Source organism: Haliaeetus albicilla, chromosome W (genome assembly GCF_947461875.1).
Source record: "Haliaeetus albicilla chromosome W, bHalAlb1.1, whole genome shotgun sequence".
In the NCBI taxonomy this organism is placed as follows: domain Eukaryota; kingdom Metazoa; phylum Chordata; class Aves; order Accipitriformes; family Accipitridae; genus Haliaeetus; species Haliaeetus albicilla.
The window spans coordinates 41,820,860-41,832,323 of NC_091515.1; positions in this window are offsets into that span (position 1 = coordinate 41,820,860).

The following is an 11,464-nucleotide window of genomic DNA, read 5'->3' on the forward strand; positions in this document are numbered from 1 at the left end:
GTTGATTTATGTGTTCTTAGAGTTGTTGCTCTGGTTTTTAAAGCTCTGTTATGTATCACCTCGCTTGCTGTATGTAGTTCCTCTTCTGCTGCTTATCATCCGTGGGAGGTGGATTAAGGTTTTCCCTTTGATGTATGGTATAACACTGCTTTATGGTATGATAAAGTCATCGGCTGTGGGATTAATCCGGTATTTGCACTTAGCATTGTCACCTTTATACTGCGGGAGCCATCTGTGGGAAACTATTAATAATTATACCATTTACCTTTCCTCCATGGAAAACCAGTCTGTGGGTGGGGTACCTTTCTTCCCCTCTCCTTTCTCCTTCGGTCCAGTTACAATGGTGTTTGAGAATTTTGAAAAATTTGAATGCTCCTGGGATGTTGGGACTAGCACGGTCCTAGCCCTACTGCTAGGAATTAGCATACTTCTGAATGTGGTTCAGCTCTCGTTTAAGGTTAAACAGCTATTTAAGAAGATCACCCAGAGATCCGCCCCAAGGCTGGATAATTATGAGTGGCAGGGTGTGTGGGGTAGTATGGGCAAGTACCTAGAAAAGTGGGCACCTCCAATGTTTTGGAAATTCACCCCTGAACAAGTGCAGGATCCAGAAGAACTAGTAAAATATTTGGAAAAGGTATGCTGTCACCCCGGCAGCTCCAGAGAGATACAAATCACTGCAACGTGCTGGGGCCTGGCCCATGCCTATCGAGCCCTGTTCGACACCACTCAGTACCCTCAAGGGGAATAGAAAGTCTCTGGACCTAACAACAACTATGAGCACTGCAGCCACCCAAAACTCGGCAAGAGGTGCTGCGGCCCCTCCAGCCCCGGCAAGGAGCATTGCAGGCACCCAGACCTTGACGACAGGCACCATGACCCCTCCAGCCCCAGCGACGAGCACTGCTGCTACCCAAACCTCGGCGACAGACACTGCGGTTATCCAAAACCCGGCAAGCAATACTGGAACTGAACCAGTGGACCAACCTGCACCAGTATCAGTTGCCCCCGTACAGAAAAAGAAATATACAAAAAAATCAGTTCACTTAGCGAAGGATGAAGGTGAACCAGGGTCATCACGGGAACCGGAGGAAGAGGCAGAACCAGAGGTAATAACCCGGTCCCTATCCTTGAGTGAGCTGCGGGATTTGCGAAAAGATTTTGGCCTCCGTATAGGAGAGCATATTATCACCTGGCTCCTGATGCTGGGACAATGGGGCTAATAGCTTGGAATTAGAAGGTAGGGAAGCCAAGCAGCTGGGATCGCTTGCCAGGGAAGGTGGCATTGACAAGGCAATTGGAAGAGGGACACAAGCCCTCAGCCTCTGGAGGCGACTCCTGTCAAGTGTGAAGGAAAGGTACCCCTTTAAGGAAGATGTTATATGTCAATCAAGCAAGTGGACCACCATGGAAAGAGGTATCCAATATCTGAGGGAATTAGCTGTGCTAGAGACGATTCATCATGACCCGGACAACCCACAATTACCCAAAGATCCAGACGAAGTCCAATGCACACGACCCATGTGGCGGAAGTTTGTACGGAGCGCACCATCATCCTATGCCAACGCATTGGCAATAATGGCCTGGAAGGATGAAGAGGCACCGACAGTGGAGGAAGTGGCTCGCCAACTCCGTCAATACGAAGAAAATCTCTCCTCCTCCCTACAAGCCTGCATTGCGGCTGTGGAGAAGCTGTCCGAGGATTTCCAGCAATTCAAAGACGATATGTCCTACTCCACACTTGTAAGGACCAATGTCTCAGCTATTAGGAGTGAGCGTTCCTCTGCCCAAGAGAGAGAATATAGAAGGTACACACCGCAAGGTGCCCTGTGGTTTTACCTATGTGACCAGGGAGAGGACATGAGGAAATGGGACAGAAAACCTACCTCGGTCCTAAATGCACGGGTACGTGAACTGCGAGGAAAAACCACCACAAAAGGGGATTCTACCAGGAAAAATGCCGCTCCAGTTTCCAAACGGAGTAGAAGGGCTGATTTTATTTCCGATCCTCTTGAAGGGACTTCTGAGCCAATTTTACGAGAAGTGAATACTGGATACTCTGACCAGAATTAGAGGGGCCCTGCCTCCAGCCAGGTGGAGGAAAGGGATAACCGGGTCTATTGGACTGTGTGGATTCGATGGCCTGGCACATCAGACCCACAGGAGTATAAGGCTCTAGTAGACACCGGCGCACAGTGCACTCTAATGCCATCAAGTTATAAAGGGGCAGAACCCATTTGTATTTCTGGTGTGACAGGGGGATCCCAAGAATTAACTGTATTGGAAGCTGAAGTAAGCCTAACTGGAAATGAATGGCAGAAACACCCCATTGGGACTGGTCCAGAGGCTCCGTGTATCCTTGGCATAGACTATCTCAGGAGGGGGTATTTTAAGGACCTGAAGGGGTATCGATGGGCTTTTGGTATAGCTGCCTTGGAGACGGAGGGCACTGAACAGCTGTCTACCCTGCCTGGTCTCTCTCAAGACCCTTCGATTGTGGGGTTGCTGAGGGTTGAGGAACAACAGGTGCCAATTGCTACCATGACGGTGCACCGGCAGCAATATTGCACCAACCGAGACTCTCTGATTCCCATGCACAAGTTGATTCGCCAACTGGAGAGCCAAGGAGTGATCAGCAAAACTCGCTCACCCTTTAATAGTCTCATAAGGCCAGTGCGGAAGTCTAATGGGGAGTGGAGACTAACAGTTGACTATCGCGGCCTGAATGAAGTTACACCACCGCTGAGTGCTGCCGTTCCAGATATGCTAGAACTTCAATACGAACTAGAGTCAAAGGCAGCCAAGTGGTATACCACAATTGACATTGCTAATGCATTTTTCTCAATCCCTCTGGCAGCAGAGTGTCGTCCACAATTTGCCTTTACTTGGAGGGGTGTCCAGTACACTTGGAATCGATTGCCCCAGGGGTGGAAACACAGCCCCACCATTTGCCATGGACTAATCCAGACTGCACTGGAAAAAGGTGAAGCTCTGGAACACCTGCAATACGTTGATGACATCATCGTATGGGGCAACACGGCAGAAGAAGTCTTTGAGAAAGGGAAGAAAATAATCCAAATCCTTCTGAAAGCCGGTTTTGCCATAAAAGAAAGTAAGGTCAAGGGACCTGCACAGGAGATCCAGTTTTTGGGAATAAAATGGCAAGATGGACGTCATCAGATCCCAATGGATGTGATTAATAAAATAGCAGCTATGTCTCCCCCGACTAATAAAAAGGACACACAGGCCTTCTTAGGTGTCGTGGGGTTTTGGAGAATGCATATTCCAAATTACAGTTTGATCGTAAGCCCTCTCTATCAAGTAACCCCGAAGAAGAATGATTTTAAATGGGGCCCTGAGCAACAATGAGCCTTTGAACAAATTAAACGGGAGATTGTTCATGCAGTAGCCCTTGGACCAGTCCGGGCAGGACAAGATGTTAAAAATGTGCTCTCTACTGCAGCTGGAGAGAATGGCCCTACCTGGAGCCTCTGGCAGAAAGCACCTGGGGAGACCCGAGGCCGACCCCTGGGGTTTTGGAGTCGAGGATATCGAGGATCCGAGGCTCGCTATACTCCAACTGAAAAAGAGATATTGGCAGCATATGAAGGAGTTCGAGCTGCCTCAGAAGTGGTTGGTACTGAGACACAGCTCCTCTTAGCACCCTGACTGCCAGTGCTGGGCTGGATGTTCAAAGGGAGGGTCTCCTCTACACATCACGCGACTGACGCCATGTGGAGTAAGTGGATTGCACTGATCACACAACGGGCTCGCATAGGAAACCCCAGTCGCCCAGGAATTTTAGAAGTGATCACGGACTGGCCAGAAGGCAAAGATTTTGGAATGTCGCCAGAGGAGGAGGTGGCACGTGCTGAAGAAGCCCCACTGTATAATAAACTGCCAGAAAATGAGAGGCAATATGCCCTGTTCACTGACGGATCCTGTCGCATTGTGGGAAAGCATCGAAGGTGGAAAGCTGCTGTATGGAGTCCTACATGACAAGTTGCAGAAACTGCTGAAGGAGAAGGTGAATCGAGTCAGTTTGCAGAGGTGAAAGCCATCCAGCTAGCGTTAGATATTGCTGAAAGAGAAAAGTGGCCAGTGCTCTATCTCTATACTGACTCATGGATGGTGGCAAACGCCCTGTGGGGGTGGTTACAGCAATGGAAGCAGAGCAACTGGCAGCGCAGAGGTAAACCCATTTGGGCTGCCACACTGTGGCAAGATATTGCGTCCCGGCTAGAGAACCTGGTTGTAAAAGTACGTCATGTAGATGCTCACGTACCCAAGGGTCGGGCCACTGAAGAACATCGAAACAACCAACAGGTGGATCAGGCTGCCAAGATTGAAGTGTCTCAGGTGGACCTGGACTGGCAACATAAGGGTGAGCTATTTATGGCTCGATGGGCCCATGATACTTCAGGCCAGCAGGGAAGAGATGCAACATATAGATGGGCTCGAGATCGAGGGGTGGACCTGACCATGGACACTATCACACAGGTTATCCATGAATGTGAAACATGTGCTGCAATTAAGCAAGCCAAGCGGTTAAAGCCCCTGTGGTATGGAGGGCGATGGCTGAAATATAAATTTGGGGAAGCCTGGCAGATTGACTATATCACACTCCCACAAACTCGCCAAGGCAAGCGCCATGTGCTTACAATGGTGGAAGCAACCACCGGATGGCTGGAAACATACCCTGTGTCCCACACCACTGCCCGGAACACTATCCTGGGCCTTGAGAAGCAGGTCTTGTGGCGACATGGCACCCCAGAAAGAATTGAGTCAGACAACGGGACTCGTTTCCGAAGCAACCTCATAGACACCTGGGCCAAAGAGCATGGCATTGAGTGGGTGTATCACATCCCCTATCATGCACCAGCCTCTGGGAAAATTGAGCGATACAATGGACTGTTAAAGACTACATTGAGAGCAATGGGGGGCGGAACTTTCAAACATTGGGATACACATTTAGCAAAAGCCACCTGGTTAGTCAACACCAGAGGATCTGCCAATCGGGGTGGCCCTGCCCAATCAGAATTTTTACGCACTGTAGAAAGGGATAAAGTCCCTGTAGTGCACATAAAAAATATGTTAGGGAAGACAGTCTGGGTTACTCCTGCCTCAGGGAAAGGTAAACCCATTCGTGGGATTGCTTTTGCTCAAGGGCCTGGGTGCACTTGGTGGGTGATGCGAAAAGATGGGGAAGTCCGATGTGTGCCTGAAGGGGATTTGATTTTAGGTGAGAATAGCCAGAATTAAACTGTATGATATTAGTTGCTATATAACCCTGCTACTGTATGTTATCATTACTATAATTGTTATATGCTATATCCATAGTACTATAGTAAGAATCACTTGGATCAAGCAAGAAAGAACTGTGATAAAACTGAGCAAAGCGCAGTAGAGGTGGAACCAGAACTGACTCCAGCATGCAACAATCCAACGGTGCACGCCATCCTCCTGCTGCGTCCAATGTCATCTGCTCGTCACACCGCACTGAAGCCCAATTCTGCTCTACCGACTGGGAGGACTTTGCACCATCCCTCCTGCCCAGAAAGACTGGTATGACAGATGGAGCCCAGAGTCGGAAACTAAATGAACTCAACAAACATTTTATGAACATAACCCATGAACTAAAGGAATGATATCTCTGTGTGTGTATACTTTTATATATATATATATATATATATATATATCTCTCATTGTTCATATGTCTCAAAGGGATGGAAAGGTGGTGATGATTGATCAGAATGTAACTAAAGGTATGGGAACTGAGCATGACGTCAATGGTATAGAATAAGGGGTGGATACTGTCCTGGTTTCAGCTGGGATATAGTTAACTGTCTTCCTAGTAGCTGGTACAGTGCTATGTTTTGAGTTCAGTATGTGAAGAATGTTGATAACACACTGATGTTTTCAGTTGTTGCTAAGTAGTGTTTAGACCATAGTCAAGGATTTTTCAGCTTCTCATGCCCAGCCAGGGCACCTGACCCAAACTGGCCAACAGTGTATTCCATACCATGTGACGTCCCATCTAGTTTAGGAACTGGGAAGTGGGGGGCAGGGATTCGCCGCTCGGGGACTGGCTGGGTGTCGGTCGGCGGGTGGTGAGCAATTGCCCTGCGCATCATTTGTACATTTCAATCCTTTTATTACTACTGTTGTCATTTTATTAGTGTTATCATTATCATTATTAGTTTCTTCTTTTCTGTTCTATTAAATCGTTCTTATCTCAACCCAGGAGTTTTACTTCTTTTCCTGATTTTCTCCCCCATCCCACTGGATGGGGGGGAGTGAGTGAGCGGCTGCGTGGTGCTTAGTTGCTGGCTGGGGTTAAACCACGACACTTTCTAACTCTTTCCTGGCTAACCACGACAAGCCCTTACGAGTTACTTTATGGAAGGCCTTACCAGGCCCCACATATACCAGGAACAATCCACATTAAAGGGGAAATGGACTTGAATAATTGCTTAATGTCCTTGGGAAAGACTTTACAGGAATTGCCAAGGTACGTGATGACAAGCAGGCCCTTGGAACTGGATACACCAGCCCATCCATTTCAACCTGGAGACTGGGTCTACATCAAGTCTTGGAATCCGGAGCGGCTAACTGAGAAGTGAAAGGGACCATTCCAGGTACTCCTGACTACTTATACAGCTGTCAAGGTCCAAGGGAAAGGCCCGTGGATTCATTACTCCAAGTTTAAAAGGGCTTCAACCTCATGGACAGTTGAGCAAAAGTCTCCCCTTAAGCTGAAATTGAGAAGGTTTTGACTGAATTTTATGGGTTTTTTTGTAGCAATTATGGTAGCGATGAGCCAAGTTTGGCAAATACCAAATTGGAACCAAAATCTGCACCTGATTCTAGCACAAAATATCACTCAGATACTACTTAAGAATGATTGCTGGATTTATACTCAAATATCAGGACATTCAGAAAGTGGAGTACCTTGAACTGGTGTTCCCCTTCCTTCCCAGATTAATTGGACCAAACCCGGTATTTGGAAAAAGGATCCACTGGGTAAATTTCCAGAGTTAAATGTAACCACATTAATAATACCCAATGTCCTTCCCATGCATACAAGATGAAAATAGAGGTGCTTTCATGGGAATGTACCCAAAATGTAATTAAACCGCTAGTCTTAATCTTACCTCAATAGTAAAAACCTTTACAGAAATGAATTACACTGGTTTACCGGTCCCTAATGGGACAGGATGGTACTGGTTTTGCAGGAACCAAGCCCAGAAAGTGTTACCGTTAGCTTGGAGAGGAGCATGTACATTGGGAGCTGTAGTCCCCAATATAACAATAATTGACAAATTGCATGAACAGAGCGGATGGGTGAAAACCTTTCTCAAACGAACCAGGAGGGTTCATAATCCCATTGCAGATCATTCCTCAGGATTCCATAGTTCTGTCAGATGGTTTCTCCCTTGCACTGGAGTTAGTGGATTGGAAAAGGCAATAGTAAATATATCAGTTGTAATAGAGGACATTGAAAACAGAACCACTGATGCTATACAAGCATTACAAATTGAAATATCTAGTTTGTCTCATGTAGTGATGCAAAATCAAATGGCTCTTGACTTACTACTGGCTTCACAGGGAGGTGTTTGTACAATTGTTAATATGATCTGCTGTACATATATAGATCAAGGTGGCAGAATTTCTACTGATCTAGCAGAGGTTTGGAAACAAAGATCTTACATCAGGTTAGGAAGGACAATACGTCCTGGAGATTTGAGGAGTTATGGCACAAACTTACCTCATGGCTACCTAATTGGATTTGGTTGAAAAATCTATGTGTGTGCATCTTAGCCTGTGTAATGATTCAATGCTGTAGCTGTTGTAGTCAAGTGTACATGAAAATTAAGTCTGGGTATTGAGGCTTTGGATTTGTAGGTCCAAAGTCTCAGTAAAAGGGGGGAGCTGATGCCTTGAATAAAGGCATGAGAAGGAAAACTTCACTGTATCGCTGTAGTGACAAACTTTTGCTTGCTTGAATAACTTAGAAATTTCAGTATGTACTAATTAGATAAGAAAACCTTGAGCTTTGTCAATGGTATGCGCTAAAGGCGCCAACAAACAGGAGGCCTCGGGGCCTGATGTGTGTCAACAGACAAGAAGCCTTGGGCCTTGATGATAAGCTTTGAGTTCTGCTGAGTTTTTGTAATTAAAACTTGCCAAAGCCAGCTAACTAGGAAAAAGAGATGACCCACACTGCGCATGCCCAAAGGGCGGACACTATGTAAATGATAACATGAATATGTATATGACTAGAACAATATAAATTTTGTTTGCTGTAGGTAACGGTGTGCATGATAGGTGGAGCCATCCCCTGTGCACCCAGTGCTGCAATAAAGAATGCTGGCTTTCTAAAACTCCAAAATCGAGTCTTAGAGAGTTTCTTTGACTGGCTTTTTCAGTAACAGGATCTGTGTAGCATACTGTGGCTGTTTACATGGGGTCTGCCTGATGCTGCACAAAGTGGAGTTCCCAGCATCTGAAGGGATGTAAGATTTGCTTGCTATCTATTTGTCTTCCTATTTTTATCTTATTATTGAAGCAATTGTATTGCTCTATTTGCTGTTGTGCCTTTCCGTATGGATTGTCCAGCTCATAGTTCACAAACAAGTTTCACCATGTCTAGTGCACACAGGCGACTCATGGGGGGTTACAAAAGCAACCCAGCCTTGGATTGCCTTGAGGCCCTGTCTCTCTGCAGAGACCACTCATGGGAAGCTGTGTAGACAGCTTAGCCCTGGGTTGTCTGATAAACTCTAAACTAAACAGGGCGGTGGCTGCACCATTCAAAGAACCAAAACCTGAACTGAGCCTTGAAGTCCCTTAACAAATAGTATGCCCTGAGTCCCAATCCAACCACTATTCAGTTGCCTGAGGAAGCAAGGTAAAAAACCCCCAAAACCTGGACGGTTTCAGCCCCAGATTCAAATGACAACCTTGTGTACTCAAACAGTCACAGACCAGCAAAGGAAAGAAAGATAAGGGGAAACTCCACTCAGATATACATAATCCACTCAGGCATATATCATAATCCACTCAGACATAGTCATACACACCCTTCCACAAGTCAGGGGATAAAACCCCTAAGATTCAGGTTGGAAAGGGGGGAAGTCGCTTCTCCAACTATACAGTTCGCTTGTGAAGGAGACCTTTCCCCTCCATGATCGGGACGCTGGTCGAGGTCGCTTCCCTGGGATTGAGAGCCCTTACCTGGAGGGGTAAGTGAATATTGTTTATGCTTTAAGTTTGTAAACGCGTGTGTGCTTATGGTTGTCTGTGAATTGCTTGTGGTTGTAATAATGTACTACTCTTGCCTTAAAAAATTGCAGTAGTGCATTCCTCCATTGTATCTGTAAAACCTGCAATAGTGGTGTGTTAAGTCTGTAAGTGAAGTTCAAATAAATCATTTGCTTGAACCTTGCAGTTAAATGTCTTTCCACCACACCTAGCCAAATGGTTCGATTTTTAGGCATAACTTGGCAAAGTGGCAGGCAGTGTGTTCCCTCTGATACCTTGTAGCAAATATCCAAGTTGAGCTCACTCTGCAATAAAAAGGAGCTCTGACAAGTCCTAGGGACTTTAGGATTCTGGCAAGCTCATATTGCAGGGTTTAGTATAACTGCTTGACCCTTATACAATCTGTTGAAGAAGCATGCTATCTGGGAGTGGACAGTTACTCATGAAGAGGCACTTTGTTTATTAATACACAATGTTTTAGAATATCAGGCTATGGGCCCAATAATACCAGGGCCCCCCTTTAGCCTACATAAAGGACTCGCAGAAAAAGGATATCAATAGGGATTGTGGCAATGAGTTCCTGATAAGGCCCAATTAAGTCCCATACGGTTTGGGTAGAAGGGGTGGCAAGGTTCACAATCACGGTATTTGCTCTGGGAAAAATTGTTGCTGGCTACTTATGTAGCTCTATTAGATACTGAACCCATCACATTAGATGCACCCTTAGAAATACAGATGCCGCTCCCCATCCTCAAAAAAATCAGAGAGTCTGCTCCCATTCCCAGGGAACTGCACACTCCAGTGCGATCCAAAAGATGGCAATGTACATAGCACATCACAACTAGGTCAAGGGGAGAACAGGACTTACAGGGAAGTTGACAGAGTACAATATCCAGTGGCAAGGGGATACTGAGCCACCCTTTGATATGCTGCCCTCACCCATTCAAAATGCACCACCCCCATACGATTTACAAAAGGATACCAAGATTTGGTCTAATGTCTGGACCATGTCTGCTCAAAGGATTAAAGGGGAATGGAAGGGAAGGGCTGCCCTCCTGCAGTCCTTGGGTGGGACAGCCAAAACACAAGAGACAGAGGGATCAGCTCAATTGGCTGAGCTCCAAGCAGTAGTGCTAGCTGCTGAACAGGGCATCTACACAATATAAACTGATTCCTATGCAGTATGGGCTGGGGCCACTCAATGGCTCCCATACTGGAAAGCTGAAGGATGGAAAATTGAAGGAAGTTTTCCTTGCATATTACAAACACCCTGTTGAAGTACCATGTGGAAGGTGCTTGACGACCAGGGTAATAAACATCTTGTTTTTGAGTAGTGGATATATAAATTATCTAATATCCAAAAGGAATGAAGTGGGTTTGTTTTTCTTTCAGGTAACCCTAACTGCAACATTAGCAACTGGGAACTCAGATGATCTTCCTTGGATTCTTGATTCTACCGTACCTGGCCTCTTTGAGCTACTACCTGGTAGAGCCTTTGACTCCTAAAGTTTTCTCTCTCACTTTGGGCCTGCCCTGACAGTAGAAATAGTATCTATTCCCATATGATTTATTAATATCTGTAATCCAAAAATAAAAGTTTAGTCATTTTTTAACAGATCTTATAAGATTATTTGGCTAAGTTGAAATATGGTAACATTTTATTTAAAACCTAAACAAAATGTCTTAAGTATGTCATTTAATAAAATCCCATCTTTATTTTTTATGTTGCAGTAGTAAAATGAATTTTTGAGAGTGTAACAATTATTCCTTGATTTGCTTTTTTGTCCAAATTCACTTTTAGCATAATTAAGCTGACTTTAGTAGGAATTAGTGGCAGTTCACACAGAAGGGTGCAAAGAAGGGGGCCTTAGCTGAATTCGTACCACTGTAACAGTCTCAGATATGGTGGTGACATGCCACAGAGCAGTTTCCCCAGCAGGTGTTGCAGCAGCTGTCCCTGCCGGGGTAGAGGCTTCAACGCAGCCCAAGCTTCAGATGATGGATGCAGCCCTACAAGTCCCAGGCTTCAGGGAGTGTCTGGGGCCTCTCTGATAATGAGAGAGATGTCCCTCTGTCCTGTAGGAGGTGTGCTGTCTTGGAGGAGCTGTGCCACCGAGTGGAGGAGTTAAAGGAGGAAGTGAGTAGGCTGTGCAGCATCAGAGAAGATGAAAGGTTGATAAACAGGATTTTCTCTGAGATG